At 38.8% G+C, this 21,324-nt stretch overlaps 2 long non-coding RNA genes and 1 pseudogene across 4 annotated transcripts in view; 1 reads left to right on the top strand and 2 right to left on the bottom strand.

Moving 5' to 3' along the window:
• The window catches only part of LOC309846407, a 38,967-nt gene extending 20,869 nt beyond the window's left edge, over window positions 1-18,098 (top strand). For both annotated transcript variants that reach the window (XR_014301921.1, XR_014301922.1), the window contains one exon: window positions 17,568-18,098. This is a non-coding gene — a long non-coding RNA (uncharacterized lncRNA). The remainder of the gene's footprint in view (window positions 1-17,567) is intronic.
• Window positions 1-21,324, bottom strand: part of LOC309846291 (spermatogenesis-associated protein 31D1-like) — a 911,407-nt pseudogene that overhangs the window by 677,733 nt on the left and 212,350 nt on the right. The window lies entirely within an intron of this gene.
• Window positions 11,980-21,324, bottom strand: part of LOC309846408 — a 32,149-nt gene continuing 22,804 nt past the window's right edge. The window contains exon 3 of the long non-coding RNA XR_014301923.1: window positions 11,980-12,328. This is a non-coding gene — a long non-coding RNA (uncharacterized lncRNA). The remainder of the gene's footprint in view (window positions 12,329-21,324) is intronic.

Raw genomic sequence — 21,324 nt, 5'->3', positions numbered from 1 at the left:
AAAAGAATGTGTATTCTCCTGTTTTAGCATGCAATGTTCTGAATATATCTGTTGAATCCATCTGTTCCAGTGTATCATTCAAAGACATTGTTTCTGTGTTTTCTGTTCAGATGATCTATCCATTGATGTAAGTGGGGTGTTAAAGTCCTCTACTATTATTGTATTACTATCGATTACTTTATGTTAATTATTAATTGTTTTATGTATTTGGACAAAAAACTATGTAGACTCAATAGTGAACAACTGATTAATAAATGGACCAAGACCTGAACAGATACCTCACCAAAGAATATGTAGAGATCACAAATAAGGATATGAAAATATAATAAATATCATGTCATCAGATAATTACAAACTAAAATGATGAGTTCCACTATACACACTTGTTATCATGGTCAAAATCCAAAAACACTGACAATACCAAATGCTGGATGTGGAGAATTGGAACTTTATTCATTGTTTGTGGGAATGTAAAATGGTGCAGCCGCTTTGGAAGACAATTTGACAGTTTCACAAATAAAACTAAACATTTTTTGTGATATGATGCAGAAGTCACTCTCCTTGATATTCACCAAAAGTAGTTCAAAATTTATGTTCACACACAAACCTGAACATTGATGTTTATCGAAGTTTTGTTTATAATTGCCAAAAGTTGGAAGCAACCAAGATGCCTTCAGCAAGAATATGGATAAATCGACTGTAGTTCATACAAACACTGGACTACTATTTAGCACTAAAAAGAAACAAGTGATCAAAGCTGTGAAAAGACATGGACGAACTTTATATGCATATTATCAAGAGAAAAAAAGTCAATATGAAAAAGCTGTGTACTATATGATTTTAAATATGTGACATTCTGGAAAATGCAACATTAGGGAAATAGTAGAAAGGTCAGTTGTTGCCAGGAGTTAGGAGAGAGAGGGAAGGATGAATCAGAGAACAGAGGATTGTTAAGGGAGTGAATCTACTCTGTATGATAGTGGAATGTGGATAGTGTCATTGTGTATTTGCCAAAACCCATAGAATGTACAACAGCAAAAGCAAACCATAATGTAAACTATGGACTATAGGTGATAATGATATATCCATGTAGGTTCATCAATTATAACAAATATACCACTATAGGGCAGGATGTTGATGATGGGGGAGGCTATGCATGTGTGGGGTCAGGGGCTATATGAGAACTCTCTGTACTTTCCACTTAGATTTACTGTAAACCTAAAACTTCTCTAAAAACTGAAGTGTATTTTTAAAAATACCTTTAGCTTTTTTGGTGTAGATTCATGAAGATTTTTGGGAAAGGTTAACTTAGCAATGACTGGCTCTAGGTCCAGTGTTTTCTTTTGATCTATACTGAGGGGGTAACATTTTATTGAGAAGAGTTCTAGGTATCTTTTGATCTACTAACCATTGCATTTGTTTTAAACTAATGTACAACTCTGGGCGGGTATCAGGAGAAGAAATTTGGGTAAAAGATAGACTCTCAACCAAGAATAAAATGGTTACATAGCTTGAACATCTTTTGTACTTTATAAACTCTCACTATATTAAACTTCCTTGTTTGAAATGTATTTTGTTAATTAAGTTTTTAAATTTTTTATAAACATATAATGTATTTTTATCCCCAGGGGTACAGGTCTGTGAATCACCATGTTTACACACTTCATAGCACTCACCATAACACATACCCTCCCCAGTGTCCATAACTCCACCCCCTTCTCCCGACACCATCCCCCCAGCAACCCTCAGTTTGTTTTGTGAGATTAATAGTCACTTATGGTTTGTCTCCCTCCCAATCCCATCTTGTTTCATTCATTCTTCTCCTATCCCCTTAACCCCCCATGTTGCATCTCCACTTCCTCATATCAGGGAGATCATATGATAGTTGTCTTCTCCGATTGACTTATTTCGCTAAGCATGATAACCTCTAGTTCCATCCACGTTGTCACAAATGGCAAGATTTTATTTCTTTTGATGGCTGGATACTATTCCATTGTGTATATATACCACATCTTCTTTATCTGTTCATCTGTTGATGTACATCTAGGTCCTTGCCATAGTTTGGCTATTGTAGACATTGCTGCTATAAACATTCGGGTGCACGTGCCCCTTTGGATCACTACGTTTGTATCTTTAGGATACCCAGTAGTGCAATTGCTGGGTCATAGGGTAGCTCTATTTTCAACTTTTTGAGGAAGCTCCATGCTTTTTTCCAGAGTAGTTGCACCAGCTTGCATTCTCACCAGCAGTGTACGAGGGTTCCCCTTTCTCCGCATCCTCGCGAGCATCTGTCATTTCCTGACTTGTTGATTTTAGCCATTCTGACTGGTGTGAGGTGGTATCTCATTGTGGCTTTGATTTGTATTTCTCTGATGCTGAGTGATGTGGAGCACTTTTTCATGTGTCTGTTGGCCATCTGGGTGGATGTCTTCTTTGCAGAAATGTCTGTTCATGTTCTCTGCCCATTTCTTGATTAGATTGTTTGTTCTTTGGGTGTTGAGTTTGCTAAGCTCTTTATACATTTTGGACACTAGCCCTTTATCTGATATGTTGTTTGCAAATAACTTCTCCCATTCTGTCAGTTGTCTTTTGGTTTTGTTAACTGTTTCCTTTGCTGTGCAAAAGCTTTTGATCTTGATGAAATCCCAACAGTTCATTTTTACCCGTGCTTCCCTTGCCTTTGGTGATGTTCTCAGGAAGAAGTTGCTGCCTCTGAGGTCAAAGAGGTTGCTGCCTGTGTTCTTCTCAAGGATTTTGATGGATTCCTTTCTCACATTGAGGTCCTTCATCCATTTTGAGTCTGTGTTCATGTGTGGTATAAGGAAATGGTCCAATTTCATTTTTCTGCATGTGGCTGTCCAGTTTTCCCAACGCCATTTGTTGAAGAGGCTGTCTTTTCCCCATTGGACATTCTTTCCTGCTTTGTCAAAGATTAGTTGACCATAGAGTTGAGGGTAGATTTCTGGGCTCTCTATTCTGTGCCATTGATCTATGTGTCTGTTTTTGTGCCAGTACCATACTGTCTTGATGATGACAGCTTAGTGATAGAGCTTGAAGTCTGGAATTGTGATGCCACCAACTTTGGCTTTCTTTTTCAACATTCCTCTGGCTATTCGGGGTCTTTCCTGGTTCCATATAAATTTTGGGATTATTTGTTTCATTTCTTTGAAAAAATGGATGGGATTTTGATAGGGATTGCACTAAATGTGTAGATTGCTTTAGGTAAAATAGACATTTTCACAGTATTTGTTCTTCCAATCCAGGAGCATGGAACATTTTTCCATTTCTTTGTGTCTTCCTCAATTTCTTTCATGAGAATTTTATAGTTTTCTGAGTATAGATTCTTTGCCTCTTTGGTTAGGTTTATTCCTAGGTATATTGTAATGTATTATTGTATTTTTAATACATTAATAATTATTAATTATTTAATTATATACTTAATTATTAATAACTATTAATAATACATTAATTAATACTATATTAATGTATTATTATTATTCCTAGGCATATTGTAATGTAATGTAATTGTAAATGGGATTGACTCCTTAATCTCTCTTTCTTCTGTCTTGTTGGTGTAGAGAAATGCAACTGATTTCTGTGCATTGATTTTATATCCTGACACTTTACTGAATTCCTGTACACATTCTAGCAGTTTTGGAGTGGAGACTTTTGGGTTTTCCACATATAGTATCATATCACCTGCACAGAGTGATAGTTTGACTTCTTCTTTGATGATTTGGATGCCTTTAATTTCCCTTTTTTGTTTGATTTCTGAGGCTAGGACTTGTAGTACTATGTTGAATAGCAGTGGTGATAAGGGACATCCCTGCCGTGTTCCTGACCTTAGTGGAAAAGCTTTCAGTTTTTCTCCATGGAGAATGATATTTTCAGTGGGTTTTTCATAGATGGCTTTGATGATATTGAGGTATGTGCCCACTATCCCTACAATATCAAAGAAGAGTTTTGATCAAGAATGGATGCTGTACTTTGTCAAATGCTTTTTCAGCATCTATTGAGAGTATCATATGGTTATTGTTCTTTCTTTTATTAATGTGTTGTATCACACTGATTGATTTTTGGGTGTTGAACCAACCTTGCAGCCCTGGAATAAATCCCACTTGGTCATAGTGAATAATATTTTTAATATTTTTAATATTTTTAATTGGCTAGTATTTTGGTGAGAATTTTTGCATCTGTTTTCATCAAGGATATTGGTCTGTAATTCTCTTTTTTGATGGGTTCCTTGTCTGGTTTTGGGATCAACGTGATGCTGGCCTCATAAAATGAGTTTGGAAGTTTTCCCTCCATTTCTTATTCTTTTTATTTTTCATTTTTTTTTTGAACAGTTTCAGAAGAAGAGGTATTAATTCTTCTTTAAATATTTGGTAGAATACCCGTCGGATGCCGTCTGGCGCTGGGCTTTTGTTTGTTTGGAGATATTTGATGACTGTTTCAATCTCCTTACTGGTTATGGGTCTGTTCAGGTTTTCTATTTCTTCCTCGTTCAGTTGTGGTAGTTTATATGTCTCCAGGAATGCATCCATTTCTTCCAGATTGTCAAATTTGTTGGCGTAGAGTTGCTCATAGTATGTTCTTACAATTGTTTGTATTTCTTTGATGTTAGTTGTGATCTCTCCTCGTTCATTCACGATTTTATTTCTTTGGGTCCTTTCTCTTTTCTTTTTGTTAAGTCTGGCCAGGGGTTTAACAATCTTATTAATTGTTTCAAAGAAGCAGCTCCTAGTTTCATTGATTTGCTCTGTTGTTTTTTGGTTTCTATTTAATTGATTTCTGCTCTGATCTTTATGATTTCTCTTCTCCTGCTGGGTTTAGGATTTCTTTCTTGTTCTTTCTCCAGCTCCTTTAGGTTTAGGGTTAGGTTGTGTACCTGAGACCTTTCTTGTTTCTTGAGAAAGGCTTGTACCGCTATATATTTTTCTCTCAGGACGGCCTTTGCTGTGTCCCACAGATTTTGAACCGTTGTGTTTTCATTATCATTTGTTTCCATGAATTTTTTCAATTCTTCTTTAATTTCCTGGTTGACTCATTCATTCTTTAGAAGGATGCTGTTTAGTCTCCATGTATTTGGGTTCTTTTCAAATTTTCTCTTGTGATTGAGTTCTAGGTTCAGAGCATTGTGGTCTGAAAATATGCAGGGAATGATCCCAATCTTTTGATACTGGTTGAGTCCTGATTTAGGACCGAGGATGTGATCTATTCTGGAGAATCTATGTGCGCTAGAGTAGAATGTGTATTCTGTTGCTTTGGGATGAAATATTCTGAATATATCTGTGATGTCCATCTGGTCCAGTGTGTCTATTAAGGCCTTTATTTCCTTGCTGATCTTTTGCTTGGATGATCTGTCCATTTCAGTGAGGGGAGTGTTAAAGTCCCCTACTATTATTGTATTATTGTTGATGTGTTTCTTTGATTTTGTTATTGATTGGTTTTTATAGTTGGCTGCTCCCACGTTGGGGCATAGATATTTAAAATTGTTAGATCTTCTTGTTGGACAGACCCTTTGAGTATGATATAGTGTCCTTCCTCATCTCTTATTATAGTCTTTGGCTTAAAATCTAATTGATCTGATATAAGGATTGCCACTCCTGCTTTCTTCTGATGTCCATTAGCATGGTAAGTTCTTTTCCACCCCCTCACTTTAAATCTGGAGGTGTCTTCGGGCTTAAAATGAGTTTCTTGGAGGCAACATATAGATGGGTTTCACTTTTTTATCCATTCTGATACCCTGTGGCTTTTGACAGGGGCATTTAGCCCATTAACATTCATTAACATTCAGGGTAACTATGGAGAGAAAGGAATTTAGTGCCATTGTATTGCCTGTAAGGTGACTGTTACTGTATATTGTCTCTGTTCCTTTCTGATCTACTACTTTTAGACTCTCTCTTTGCTGAGAGGACCCTTTCAATATTTCCTATAGGGTGGTTTGGTGTTTGCAAATTCTTTCAGTTTTTGTTTGTCCTGGAAACTTTTTATCTCTCCTTCTATTTTCAATGATAGCCTACCTGGATATAGTATTCTTCGCTGCATTATTTTCTCATTTAGTGCTCTGAATATATCATGCCAGTTCTTTCTGGCCTGCCAGGTCTCTGTGGATAAGTCAGCTGCCAATCTAATATTTTTACCATTGTATGTTACAGACTTCTTTTCCCGGGATGCTTTCAGGATTTTCTCTTTGTCACTCAGACTTGTAAATTTTACTATTAGGTGACAGGGTGTGGACCTATTCTTGTTGATTTTGAGGGGGGTTCTCTACACCTCCTGGATTTTGGTTCTTGTTCCCTTTGTCATATTAGGGAAATTCTCTCCAATAATTCTCTCCAGTATACCTTCTGCTCCCCTCTCTCTTTCTTACTCTTCTGGAATCCCAATTATTCTAATGTTGTTTTGTCTTATGGTGACACTTATCTCTCCAATTCTCCTTTTGTGGTCCAGTAGCTGTTTGTCCCTCTTTTGCTGGGCTTCTTTATTCTATGTCATTTGATCTTCTATATTGCTAATTCTTTCTTCTGCCTCATTTATTCTAGCAGTGAGAGTCTCCATTTTTGATTGCACCTCATTAATAGCTTTTTTTATTTCAACTTGGTTAGATTTTAGTTCTTTTATTTCTCCAGAAAGGGCTTTTATATCTCCCAAGAGGGTTTCTCTAATATCTTCCTTGCCTTTTTCGAGCCCGGCTAGAATCTTGAGAATTGTCATTCTGAACTCTAGGTCTGACATATTACCAATGTCCGTATTTATTAGATCCCTAGCCTTCAGTATTGCCTCTTGTTCTTTTTATTTTTGTGTGTGGTGAACTTTTCCACCTTGTCATTTTGTCCAGATAAAAGTATATGAAGGTGCACGTAAAATACTAAAAGGGTGGCAAAGACCCCATGAAAATGTTTTTTTTTAAGGATTTTATTTATTTATTTATTTGACAGAGAGAGAGAGAGAGATCACAAGTACGCAGAGAGGCAGGCAGAGAGACAGGGGGAAGCAGGCTCTCCAGTGAGCAGAGAGCCCGATATGGGGCTTGATCCCAGGACCCTGGGATCATGACCTGAGTCGAAGGCAGAGGTTTTAACCCACTGACCCACCCAGGCACCCCCCACGAAAATATGTTTTAACCAATTCAGAAGAGATCCTAAATTATGGGGTTTGGGTGAGAAATGGGATAAAAAGAGGTTCAGGAAAAAAAAAGAATTAAAAAAAGAAAATGAATAAAAAAATATACAAAATAAAATTATATATATATATATATATATATATATATATATATATTAGATAAACTAGTTAAAAAACAGTTAAAGAAAAAAGGGGTAAAAGTTAAAAAAAAATTAGCAGAAGAAGAAAAAAAGTTGAAAAAGAAAAAAAAATTAAATTAACTGTAAGTCTAAAGAATCATGGGGAGAAAGCCATGAGTTCTGTGCTTTGCTTTCTCCTCCTCTGGAATTCCTCTGCTCTCCTTGGTATCGAACCTGCACTCCTTGGTAGGTGAACTTTGTCCTGGCTGGATTTCTTGTTGATCTTCTGGGGGAGGGGCCTGTTGTAGTGATTCTCAAGTGTCTTTGCCCCAGGAAGAATTGCACCGCCCTTACCAGTGGCCGGGTTGAGTAATCTGCTTTGGTTTGCTTTCAGGAACTTTTGTTCCCTGAGTGCTTTCCATAGAGTTCCGGAGGACGGGAATGAAAATTGCAGCCTCCCAGTCTCTGGCCCAGAGGAGCCGAGAGCTCAGGGCCCCACTCCTCAGTGCGTCCTCAGAGAATAGCACCCAATTATTCCCGTCTCCCTGGCCTCCGGCCGCGCTCTGAGCTCACCCAGGCTGTGACCGGTTCAAGGTAACCCCGAGCTGAGAGCTCACTCCTCGGCTCTGTCTCTTTAGCCAGCTTCCCGGTTCTAATACCTGTGAGTTCTGTGACACTCAGACGCCCCCGATCCTTCTTTGACCCCGCGGGACCTGAGGCCATGCTGCCCCCGCGTGGGCTTCACCCCAGTTTAGCCTCTGGAGCGATGTCCCTCAATGGAGAAGACTTTTAAAAGTCCTGATTTTGTGCTCCATTGCTCCGCCGCTGGCAGGGAGCTGGCCCCTCCCCCCACAGTCTATCTTCTTGTTGCTTTGGCTTCACTTCTCTGCCCGTCCTACCTTTCAGAAAGTGGTTGATTTTCTGTTTCTAGAATTGCTGTTCTTCTTCTCTTCTATCTCCTGTTGGATTTGTGGGTGTTTGCAATCTTTAGATAAGCTATCCAGCTGATCTCCTGCTACCTGAAGTAGTCTCAGCCAGCTATTTCTCCACCATCTTGACTCCTCATCCCGGCTCAATGCCTTCTGATTCATGATCTTTGTACTATACCTAGCACCTATAGGTAGCAACATTTTTTATGATCTTGATCACATTAATGTCTGGAGATAAATTCTCTAAACTGTCAGTTTATGGACTTTCTTGGCCATGTGTATCAGGACCTGCTGGGAGAGCTGCAGTCACCTGCTACTGAATGGAGTGAAAATAGGCCATAGAACAGTCTAAAAGAAATAGAACCATCTTTTCACACTTCTAAAGGCAAGAAAAAAGAAAAACCAACCAACCAACCAATCAATCAACCATCCCTGTTTTCTTAAAAAATATATTCTTATAAAAATACCAGTTTATTGTAAATGTTTTTGGAACAAAAATGTAGATAAGGAAGAAATTAACAAGACATAGTACATATGTTTCTATCCCTTATAAACAAAGACTGTTCACCTAATAGTATAATTTATTTGTTTTCTTTTTAGGGAATTATTGTTACTGGTCATATTTCATTCTTGGTGGTCACAGTTACTATCAGCTATAGGTATAATTCAGTATCCTAAAGATATGGGCATTAACTCCCACTACCCCTAATTATTAGTAACTATTTCATAGGCTTGAGAGAGTAAAGTAGAGTGGGAACAAATAGTACTGAATGGCTAATGGCAGTTTTTTAAAAGGCTGAAATTGTCTCTCAGATTGCAAAGGAAAAAACCACAAAGTCTGAAAATGAAGCTTGGCTCTTAGAGTTGAAAACCTGGTTCTAGCTTATTATTGTACTCTGGATAGGACACTTATTTTCTTTGAGCCTCAGTTTTCTAATCTAAAAGTCACAAAACTGGGCCCAAGACTTTCTTCAGACTGATTCTTTTTTTTATATATATATTTTTATTTATTTATTTGACAAACAGAGATCGTAAGTAGGCAGAGAAGCAGGCAGAGAGAGAGAGGAGGAAGCAGGCTCCCTGCTGAGCAGAGAGCCTGATGCAGGGCTCGATCCCAGGACCCTGGGATCATGACCTGAGCCGAAGGCAGCAGCTTAACCACTGAGCCACCCAGGCGCCCCCAGACTGATTCTTTATTCCTAAAGTCTCTTGATTTAAGATTCAAAAAAAAAAAAGTAGTGCTTATCAACCTCATAGGGACTATTCAGAGTACATTTCTATGGCTATAGATGACTCCTGCCATTCTTTAAGTCCTTGCTACCAAAGGCAACATCCCGGACACTTTATCAGTTTGCAATTGTCACAAAATATGTTGCATGAAAACCATGTCAAACTCAGTGGCTAGTGCTAGAAGTATTTATTCTTACAGATCTGCAGGTTGGTTGAAGGTTGACTGAAAGAAGCTGATCTTGGCTGGGTGGCTTTGTTGTTCTCAGCTGAACTCACTCAGATGTCTGGTGGTCAGTTGACTGATGTAAATTGGTCTCAGAAGGGCAGTTAGGCCCTGCTCACCAAGTTTCTCATCCTCTCTCTGGAGCCAGCTGGCTATCAGGGGCATGTAGCAATAGAGGTAAAAGAGAGAAGGCCAGCCAGGCAAGGGATTTTCAAGCCTTTGGATCCAGTACATTTGCTAACATCCCATTGGCAAAAGTAACTCATATAGTCAACCCTAAACCAAAGGCAGGGAAATATATTCACCCTCTGTAGTAGGATAATTACAAAACAACAGGGTAAGGGCAGAAGGATTGGTCCATTGATACAAACTATTAGATACCATCCTCCTTTTGGAAACAGGAGACTGCACTGCTGTTTCCTAAATACATTTGCACCAGTTGGTCTCAGGAAGATATTTCCTAGAAAATTATCTGTTTCTTGGGGAATGGAGAGTCTGGGTCTATCTTCCCTGGGGATCATTTTTCCTGCTAATCATAGATCATTGCTACTCAAAGTGTGGTTCAAGGGCTGGCTGAATCAATAACTACTGGGAGCTTTTTGTAGTATATTTCTGGGCTCCATCTCAGACCTATTGAATCAGAAACTTGGGGGTGAGGCCCAGGAATCTGCATTATAATAAACTCTTTAGGTAATTCTTATGTTCCCTATGTTGTAGAAACACCGGAATAGATAAAATCTTTGCTGTGGTATTCCTGGTAACCTCATCCCTATGTCACCTTGCTTTCTCTTGCTTTACTGAATTGCCATCATTTGTTACCTGGCTCTGCTGTTGGAGGTTTCAGAATAACAGCTGATACCCCAAAGTGGTAGCCTTCTTTACTAGACCTGAAGCCAAAATTGGCTTCTTCCTATTTCTATCCCACTCTGAGTCTGGACTATTACACCAGTATGTGTGGAAAACTACAGAAAAGATTATCACCTACCTGGTACACTCAGGCTTCGTTTCAAGCATAGAAAATCAAGAATAGGAGGTCACAGACTTGTGCAAATTTTGGCTTTTAATTCTGCTCAATAGATACATATTTGCCAGTAAACATCACATTTGTGCTGCCTTATCAAGTACATCGATCATTCAACTTCACAGCTAGAGGTGAAGAGGATAAAAGGCCACTTATCAATTATTCTAAGTGAAAATCATATTTTCTGTGGTTGCAAAATTATTGGAAAGGTAGAAAAGTGTTGTTCCCTTTTGTCAGGGGAACTCCTGTCTGGGACGTTGTCAGTCTTAGTAGTTTTATGACTCTTCTGAGATGAGAGGCTTCACATCTTGTTTCGATATGGCAATTAATATAATTATATCTTATATCAAAAATAGAATACAAAACAATATGATATGTGATATAATGACACATAAAGAGAGATACTCTTGGGGCGCCTGGGTGGCTCAGTGGGTTAAGCCGCTGCCTTCAGCTCGGGTCATGATCTCGGGGTCCTGAGATTGAGTCCCGCATTGGGCTCTCTGCTCAGTGGGGAGCCTGCTTCCCTCTCTCTCTGCCTGCCTCTCCATCTACTTGTGATTTCTCTCTGTCAAATAAATAAATAAAATCTTAAAAAAAAAAGAGAGAGAGATACTCTTTCATATCTCACTTTGAGATAGCATAACTGGCTTTATAAGGTTTAGTATCAGCACTTAACATCTCTAAGATGAAAGTATCTAAAGTGTCATAACTCAGCACAATTGTATGTTAACTGTACACATTGTGTGTCATGGGAAAAGAAATGAGAGGAAATAAAGAGAAAGTAAGTAATTGTTCACATGCTAGAGGAAGATATTATCCTGCCAATTCCTTCTTGGAATTGTATGTATGATGTCCTGTATGTATGAATGATGTTTGTGATATAGCACAGGGAGTCATTGCTAATGATGAATAACATTATTGGGATGAGCAGTTAAGTGCAAAGGAAGTTTGAGTTTTAACAAACCTGGTAGACATACATAACGTGAAAAATGTATAATACATCACCATGGCCAGTTGCATCTGTGGCAATGAAGATACCAATACTGGTTGAGAGACTCATCTGTTCATTTGATTGTATTTCATGGTTTAAATCTCTCTAAAGGTGGAAGATTTTGGATGGAGCTAGTTTTCTCTGATTGATGGTGTAAAGAAGGGTTTTGGGCCCGCTTCTCATGTGTATGTAAGGAATAAGCTTCTCTGCATTATCATGGACTTTATTATGAGAGATCATGAATGGTTGAATTCTAAAGAAGGAGAAGGAATGGAAGAGCCTTGAAAGCTTTGAAAGTTGCTTTGTTAACACACAACCAGTTACCTTTGCCAGTGTTGCTGTCATTGTTTATTTGATAACCTGATCCTCTTTGGAAGAATACTTGGAGGCACACTTGATTATTCCTTTTTCTCTCACACCCAAATCAATGGGGCCTGCGAACTTCCCTCTCTCAATGTCTCTAGAATACTTCCTTTTCTCTTCATTCTTGTTCTTGTTGCCTTATTCATCCTTAGTCTAATCCTTGCTCACTTTATTCTATGCTGGAGCTACTTAATTGGTCTCCCACCTCCAGTATTGGATGTCCTTTGCAGTCACCATCAGTGATCTCTTTACTCTTTGAATCATGAACTCTTCTGTCATGCACTATCACTACAGCTGTTTTTTTCCAAAGGGAGTATTCAAAATTACCTGATGGATTACAGAAAGAAATGTTAGGATATACACACACACTCAAACACGCATGATTCTAAAGAAATAAGAAATTAAGATATATTACCATTTAATATTAATATAGGGAGTAACACTGATACCTGTATTCTGTCTGTGGGTCATATTTGGAATTGAGGTAACCAAAGGAGACAGAGGAAATTCCACAACACAGACTGATAGAAAGCAAAACCCTTGTGAATCTGCTTACTGACTTACACATATTGTCATCTGATTTTGAGCATATTAACTCCCAGAAAAATAGAAAGGAATAATGACAAGGACAGAACTGGAACTTTGCCTTCTCTTTGCATAATCTCTTTATTAGTCATATTGTGAGGCAAAAACAATCATGACCTAATTAGATCTTAAAAAGAATAAGCCCAAAATAAATAGAAATTATGAAGATTATTCAAATTATTAACAAAGAACCTCTCCCATAGTATATTCTATGCCTTAAGATATTACCTAATGATAGTTATAGATATGTTTAATAAATACAAGTCATGTTTATATGTGTAATTTTTGAAATGAACAATGAAAAACTAGTTCACAGAATAAATTGCACTCTTCTCAGTGTGGTATGCCAAACCATCACACCCCTGCCTTAGCCCTACTCTAATTTATCTTCTGTCTACTCCTGTATCTTACTTCACTTCACAGATGCTCTGAATTATTGTAGTTTCCCAGACACACCATGCTGTCTCATGTCTCCATATCTAGACTCTTTCCTTGGCCTGAATGCCTTTTCCTCATTCTTCTTCTAGTTCAAATGTGATGTGTCCCTTAAGCCTGATAGCTCATGAGCTCTTCTGGTAAGATGTTATTGCCTAATGTAGTGTTTGCCAAACCTGGCTGGGGAGATTTAAAAAATACCTGTTTATCAGGTCCCATCCCTAGAAATTCTGATTATTTCCAGTGGTCCCCAAATGATTCCAACATACCTGACTCAGTGTGAGCATCCATCACACTCATTTATAGTGATCAGTTTATATGCTTGTCTGGCAGGTGTGAGAATTCAGAGGGCAAGAACAATGTTATTCTTTTCTGTATTCCCAGTGCTTAAGGCATTATGTGGCTCTCAGTGGATAGCCTATGAATTATTATTGATTTAGATTAGTGATTCTCAACCTTAACTGCACATCAGAATCACTCAGGGAGCTTTAAAAATGTTAAAATCTGGTGTGGCTTAAGGATTGGGATTTTTAAAAAGCTTGCCATGATTTCACCTTAAAGAACTAGAGAATCAACAACAAATTAAACCAACTCCACACATAAGAAGGGAAATAATCAAGAGTAGAACAAGATCAATGAGGTAGAAACTAGAGATACAATAGAATGTATCAATGAAACCAGAAGCTGGTCTTTTGAAAGAATCAATAAGATTGATAAACCATTGGCCACACTAATCCAAAAGAAAAGAGACAAAGCCTAAATTCATAAAATTATGAATTAAAAGGGAGAGATCACAACTAACACCAAGGAAGTAGAAACAGTCATCAGAAGTTATTATCAACAGTTATATGCCAATAAGTTAAGGAACTAGATGAAATGGATGCATTCCTGGAAAACTATAAACTCCCAAAATTGAACCAGGAAGAAATTGACAACCTGAATAGACTTATACCTAGTAACAAAATTGAAGCAGTGATCAAAAACCTCCCAAAAAACAAGAGCCCAGGACCTGAAGGATTCCCTGGGGAATTCTACCAAACTTTCAAAGAAGAAATAACACCTATTCTCCTGAAGATGTTTCAAAAAATTGAAGCAGAAGGAAAACTTCCAGACTCTTTCTATGAAGCCAGCATTACCCTGATCCCTAAACCAGGCAAAGACCCTACCATAAAGGAGAATTTCAGACCAATATCACTGATGAATATGGATGCTAAGATTCTCAACAAGATTCTAACAAACAGGATCCAACAGCACATTAAAAAGATTATCCACCATGACCATGTGGGATTCATTCCTGGGCTACAAGGATGGTTCAACATTCACAAATCAATCAATGTGATAGAACAAATTAATATGAGAAGAGAGAAGAACTACATGGTCCTCTCAATTGATGCAGAAAAAGCATTTGACAAAATCCAGCATCTGTTCCTGATTAAAATGATTCAAAGTATAGGGAGAGAGGGAACATTCCTGAACCTCATAAAATCTACCTATGAAAGGCCCACAACAAATATCATCCTCAATGGGAAAAAGCTCACAGGTTTCCCATTGAGATCAGGAACATGACAAGGATGTCCACTCTCACCACTCTTGTTCAACATAGTATTAGAAGTCCTAGCAACAGCAATCAGACAACAAAGAGAAATAAAAGGTATCCAAATTGTCAATGAAGAAGTCAAACTCTCTCTCTCTTCATAGATGACTTGATACTTTATATGGAAAACTCCAAAGACTCCACCCCCAAACTACTAGAACTCATATAGCAATTCAGCAACGTGGCAGGATACAAAGTCAGTGTACAGAAATCAGTGGATTTCTTATACACTAACAATGAAAATACAGAAAGGGAAATTAGAGAATCAATTCCATTTACTATAGCACCAGGAACCATAAGATACCTGGGAATAAACCTAACCAAAGAGATAAAGGATCTGAAATCGAGAACTACACAACACTCATAAAAGAAACTGAAGAAGACACAAAAAGATGGAAGACCATTTCATGCTCTTGGATCAGAAGAATAAACATTGTTAAAATGTTTATACTACCTAGAGCAGTCTATACTTTTAATGCCATTCCAATCAAAATGACACTGGTATTTTTCAAAGAGCTGGAGCAAATAATCCTAAAATGTATGGAATCAGAAGAGACCCGAATTGCTAAGGAAATGTTGAAAAATAAAAATAAAACTGGCAGCATCATGTTACCTGATTTCAAGCTTTACTACAAAGCTGTGATCACCAAGACAGCATGGTACTGGCATAAAAACAGACACATAGACCAGTGGAACAGAGTAGAGAACCCAGGTATGGACCCTCAACTCTATGGTCAAATAATCTTTGACAAAGCAGGAAAAAATATGCAGTGGAAAAAAGTCTCTTCAATAAATGGTGCTGGGAAAATTGGACAGCTATATGTCAAAGAATGAAACTCAGCCATTCTCTTACACCATACACAACGACAAACTCGCAATGGATAAAAGACCTCAATGTGAGACAGGAATCCATCAGAATCCTAGAGGAGAACATAGGCAGTAATCTCTTCTATATCAGCCACAGCAACTTCTTTCAAGATATGTCTCCAAAGGCAAAGGGAACAAAAGCAAAAATGAACTTTTGGGACTTCATCAAAGTTGAGATCCAAACTGAACTCTGTCACTATTGATCTTAACCAGTCAATCAAACAATCAGAATTTTCAGTAACAATTCAAAGCTGAAGTCCCAGCTCTGCACTAATTAACTGTGTGACTTTGGACATGTCACTTAACCTTTCTGAGTCTCTGTTTCCTGCCCTCACAATAGTGGAGTAGGACTAGAGGATTTTTAAAGACATTGCCAGCCCTACAATTTGATTATTACTCTATGTATCCCCATCTAAGAATAAGACTTTTTGTGTGTAGGTGGACTTTATTCCTTTAATTACCATAAATTTTAGAAATATCTGTATTTTGGGTAGGAATAGTTCTTTAAAATATACCACACATGCATCATTTCTTAAACATAAAGCTGAACATTATTTGAGTTGCTCTTGATGTCTTAGGATTATTAATATATAATTCCCTATTGCACTGTCTTCTTACATCGTATTAACTTTCCGTGCCATTCAATCATGACTTTATTTGCCCCAATGCTAAATGGTTACAGACTGCGATAATTTCCAATTCCCATGCATGACTTTATTTTTTCTTGCTACCAAGTTATTAATAAGTACTTCATGCTGCTTCATTGTGCATACTCTGCCCTCCCAGTTTTTCAGCTTTTGTCTTGCTGACTGTATGGTGGCATAGGCTGGGATGAGAGACCTATGTCTAAAGTGATAGCAATTACAGAATGATGCAATCACTATACTACAGTGCAAGGCGCAGGAGTTGAAGTAAGACTGAGGTTCAAACCTAATTAACTCCTGCATCCTTCAGTATTCTCTTCTGCTAAATGGGGGTAATAATAGTATGCATATCAAGGGTTATGAGATACTACTTGCAACATGTTAGGGTAATACTTAGCATCACCAAACACTAACACAGTTTAGCAACAACAGTCAATAGTAATACCTAATGGTTATTAAATGATCATTATGCTCCTGCATAATATGCAGGAGCATAATGATCAACTCATTTAGTCCCCACAAAAGCCTTATTAGGTTGTATCTCCCATTATTCTCATGTTACTTGTTAGGAAACTAAGATGAGAGAGGTGAACTCACTTGCCCCAGGTTGCATACCTTTGTTCACCAATGTTATGCACCTGGCCAGATATCACATGTGGAAAGTGCTTTTTCCAACACTCCCTAGCTTCAGCCAGAGTTCAGCAGGGATGGTAAGCCCTCCTTGATCTTTTCTCTGCCTCAGGACTGGCTGTTCTCTTTCTACATGGGCCTCTGCTAAGCACATAGAGAACAACATCTACAGTGATGTTCTGGTTGCCCTTTAGAAACTCAGAATTGTCATTTGACAATGAGTTACTCAAGGCAGGGTCCGTGTTTAGTCATTTCTCTAACCTCGTGGCTAGAAAATCATCCAGTTAATGCCAAATGTTCTGAGTGTGATGAAACTTCAAGTTAAAATCAGTTTCCATATTTATTTCCTTCTATGTTCTAAAAAATTACTTTACATCTCCTCAGTTCTTGGCATTATAAGAAATTGAGGGAAGTTGGGATACCAGAAAAGAATAATCTGTCAGGAAACAATGTCATTCACATTTTTCACTGTGAGATTCTACTGCTCATATAAGATGTTTAACAATTCTGGGAGTAAGAAGCTCTTAAATAGGTGTTCTCCAGTCTTTGGCCTTGATCCTTTGACTGGGGAGGAGAGGTGAATGGGGAGGGAAAATCAAGAACATAACTTAGGAAGCTACTGTTTGAGACCATACTGTATTTTAGAATTGCTATGCACCACCACTTGAGCCCCAGATGTGTGAAGTAAAATAGTCCGCAGCTGGAGACTTGAATGACAGCAAGATATGGCTAACTGTTTTAGGGGGTGTAAAGTCCTCTTGATAGATCAATCCCACATTGGAATGATATAACATTTTCCCCATATTTTCAGCTGGAAAGCTAGAGTGGCAGAAAGGAGGCTGATCCCACTTGCTCCCTGTTGTGAATAGGGGACGAAGCAGGAAACATTAACTGTATAAAGGTGAGTTTTGAGAAGTGATATGTTCAGTTATTTTGTTTTCCCTCCCTCTCTCTTACTTCCTCCTTCTGTCCCTCCCTCTTATACTTTCTCCACCAAAATAATTAAATGCAAAAGCTACTTGAGTGCAATGACACACATTTAAATCCCCAAGAGTCAGGAACTGTAGAACTCAAAGTCCTTAGGGGGATGTTGACTTTACCACTTTTATATCATTACAGTAAGCTAGTCACTTAATAGCCTAATTTGTAATCACAAATACCGTGGGAAATTTTGCTATGCCAACCTCTGGTTTCGGTTTTCCTGATTCCATTAGTGATTTTTGAATGTTGTACCTTTCAGAAATACATATTTTTAGCATTTAGCAGTCCACATCACTGGCAGATTAAATGACTTATTATCCACATTCTTCTCAGCTCTATACCCTTCCCGGTATATGATAAACTTGCCAAAATCTAATGAAGTCACATCTATAAAGATAAGATTAAATAACACAAACTGTGCTGTTCTCATTTGTTTAACTGCTTTGTATGGTCTGGTGAAGGTATGTGTATATATATATATACACACACACAAACATATTTTTAAGATTTTGCTTATTTGAGAGAGAGAGAGAGTGTGAGAGAGTGAGCACATGAGCCAGAGGAAGGGCAGAGAAGCAGACTCCCCACTGAGTGGGGAGCCCTGGAATCATGACCTGAGCCAAAGGTAGACACCAGGTGCTCTAATGAAGGTATATTTTTACCTAAAGGATAGAGATAGAGAGCCTTGAATTATCCAGCGTTAAAAGATTTTGTTTAGGATAAGTTCCTAAAATTTAGTCAATTGAGTTAATTGAATACACAAAGAACCCCAATCAGTGTGTCCCTACTCTTTGTCCTGTGGCTTTGTAGCGCCTTCTCCCTCTGATAGTGGGCTTGATCATGTGACTTACTTTGGTCAGTGATTTTCTTTAGCAAATGGGATGCAAGCAGAGGATTGGTAAGCGCTTGAGATTCTCACCTTTCTTTTGAGAACATGGCTGGTTTAGCCTTATGGATTTACAAAAGACCTAATCATCCCAACTAGGGCCTACCTAGATGAACCAGTCCCTAACCCACACACTGGCTGACAGTGTGCACAAAGTGCACACACACACCTGAACCTGGCTGAGATTACCCAAACCTGGCCAGGTCAGCAGAACCATCCAGTCATCCTGTAGACTCAAAACAAATAATAAGGTGATATCGTTTCAAGCCAAAAAGCTTTGGCATGTTTGGAGAACAACATTATTGTGGCAATAGATAACAATAAACTTTCTAACATTGGAAAATGAGTTGCGGGTTATACCTCACTCACTTCTGTAAAGTAGTTTCTTTGAGGTTATAACTCTCATGTGGTGCAATCAAAACTTCTGTCATTAATGGCTTACTGTTTCATAGCCCCTGGTCATATGTTGTCTCACCTGTAAGCTATTTTGTGGAGAGATTACCATTCAAAAACTTGGTGGGAGTTAATTCCCACAACCTGCTCCTCCAACCCCCAACTTCTCTTCCCTTCCTCTTTCCCATTTGAGATTGGACTTGAGCCAGGGAAGTAGCAGTTCTGTGAGTTAAATGATCTCAGAATGAATTTTTCAGTTCCCAGCTAAACATGGGTTAAAGGCAGTAGATTTCCTGCTGACACACACCAATAGGGAAGAAAGCCTTGTAAGAAGCAGCCTTCCACTTAAGTGGATCTTAAAAGACTTCATCAACAACCCCCAATTAAAAAACAAAAAACAAAAACCAAACAAACAAACAAACAAACAAAAAAACTACCCCCAATTACTGCCAAGAAGTGCCCTATCTCTTCAGAATGAAGACAAATTGTCTCTTCTTAGCGTTATTTAGAGGTCCCAAAGCACTTGATTTATACACCAAAAAATCCATTTCTGACTAGAGAGGGTTTTAATGATTTTATTATATGGCTCACAATCTGTTCCTGAATCTGTTCCCATATAGTTACATTTGCCAGTTAATAGCTGAAGTTAAGGGCCTTTGTATGGGGCATTAAAGATGATAATGAGGGGAAGTAGCAAGCTGAGACTGCTTCAGCTAGCCGGAGATCAGCTAGGTAGCTTATCTAAAGATTGCAAACACCTGAAAATCCATCGGCAGATCGAAGAGAAGAAGAACAGCAATTCTGGAAACAGAAAAACAACCACTTTCTGAAAGGTAGGACCGGCGGAGAAGTGAATCCAAAGCGACGGGAAGATAGACCCGGGGGGGAGGGGCCGGCTCCCGGCAAGCAGCGGAGCAACCGCGCACAAAATCAGGACTTTTAAAAGTCTGTTCCGCTGAGGGACATCGCTCCAGAGGCTAAACCGGGGCGAAGCCCACGCGGGGTCAGCGTGGCCTCAGGTCCCGCAGGGTCACAGAAGGATCGGGGGTGTCTGAGTGTCACAGAGCTTGCGGGTATTGGAACGGGAAAGCCGGCTGCAGAGACAGAGCCGACAGTAAGCTCGCAGCTCGGGGTGACCTTGAACCGGTCGCAGGCTCGGTGAGCTCGGAGCGCGGCTGGAGGTCAGGCAGACGGGAGTGACTGGGCGCTGTTCTCTGAGGGCGCCCTGAGGAGTGCGGCCCTGGGCTCTCGGCTCCTCCGGGCCGGAGACCAGGAGGCCGCCATTTGTATTCCCGACCTCCGGAACTCTACGGAAAGCACTCAGGGAACAAAAGCTCCTGAAAGCAAACCCGAGCGGATTACTCACCCCGGCCCGGGTAAGGGCGGTGTAATTCCGCCTGGGGCAAAGACACTTGAGAATCACTACAACAGGCCCCTCCCCCAGAAGATCAACAAGAAATCCAGCCGAGACCAAGTTCACCTACCAAGGAGTGCGGTTTCAATACCAAGGAGAGCAGCAGAATTCCAGAGGAGGAGAAAGCCAAGCACGGAACTCAGGGCTTTTTTCCTGTGATTTTTTTTAGTCTTGCAGTTAATTTAATTTTTTCTTTTTCATTTTTTTTTTTTTTCTTCTCGCCTTCGGGTAAATTTTTTTTTTTTAACTGTTACCTTTTTCTTTTTTAACGATTTTTTACTAGTTTATCTAATATATATATTTTTTCTTTTTTACATTTTTCTCACGTGTTTTCTTTTTTAAAAATTTTTTTCTTTTTTTTTTCGTTTCTTTGTTTTTTTTTTTTCTTTCTTCCTTTTTGAACTTTTTTTTTCCCCTTTCTCCCCACTCACGATTTTGGATCTCTTCTAATTTGGTTAAAGCATATTTTCCTGGGGTTGTTGCCACCCTTTTAGTATTTTACTTGCCCCTTCATTTACTCTTATCTGGCCAAAATGACAAGACGTAAAAATTCAACACAAAAAAAAGAACAAGAGGCAGTACCGAAGGCTAGGGACCTAATCAATACAGACATCGGTAATATGTCAGATCTAGAGTTCAGAATGACAATTCTCAAGGTTCTAGCCGGGCTCGAAAAAGGCATGGAAGATATTAGAGAAACCCTCTCGAGAGATATAAAAGCCCTTTCTGGAGAAATAAAAGAACTAAAATCTAACCAAGTTGAAATCAAAAAAGCTATTAATGAGGTGCAATCAAAAATGGAGGCTCTAACTGCTAGGATACATGAGGCAGAAGAAAGAATTAGTGATATAGAAGACCAAATGACAGAGAATAAAGAAGCTGAGCAAAAGAGGG

The sequence above is a fragment of the Mustela nivalis genome, assembly GCF_964662115.1.
Source record: "Mustela nivalis genome assembly, chromosome: 13".
NCBI lineage: Eukaryota > Metazoa > Chordata > Mammalia > Carnivora > Mustelidae > Mustela > Mustela nivalis.
The sequence above is the reverse complement of the archived record's forward strand: the minus strand, read 5'-3'. Positions and strand labels throughout refer to the sequence as shown.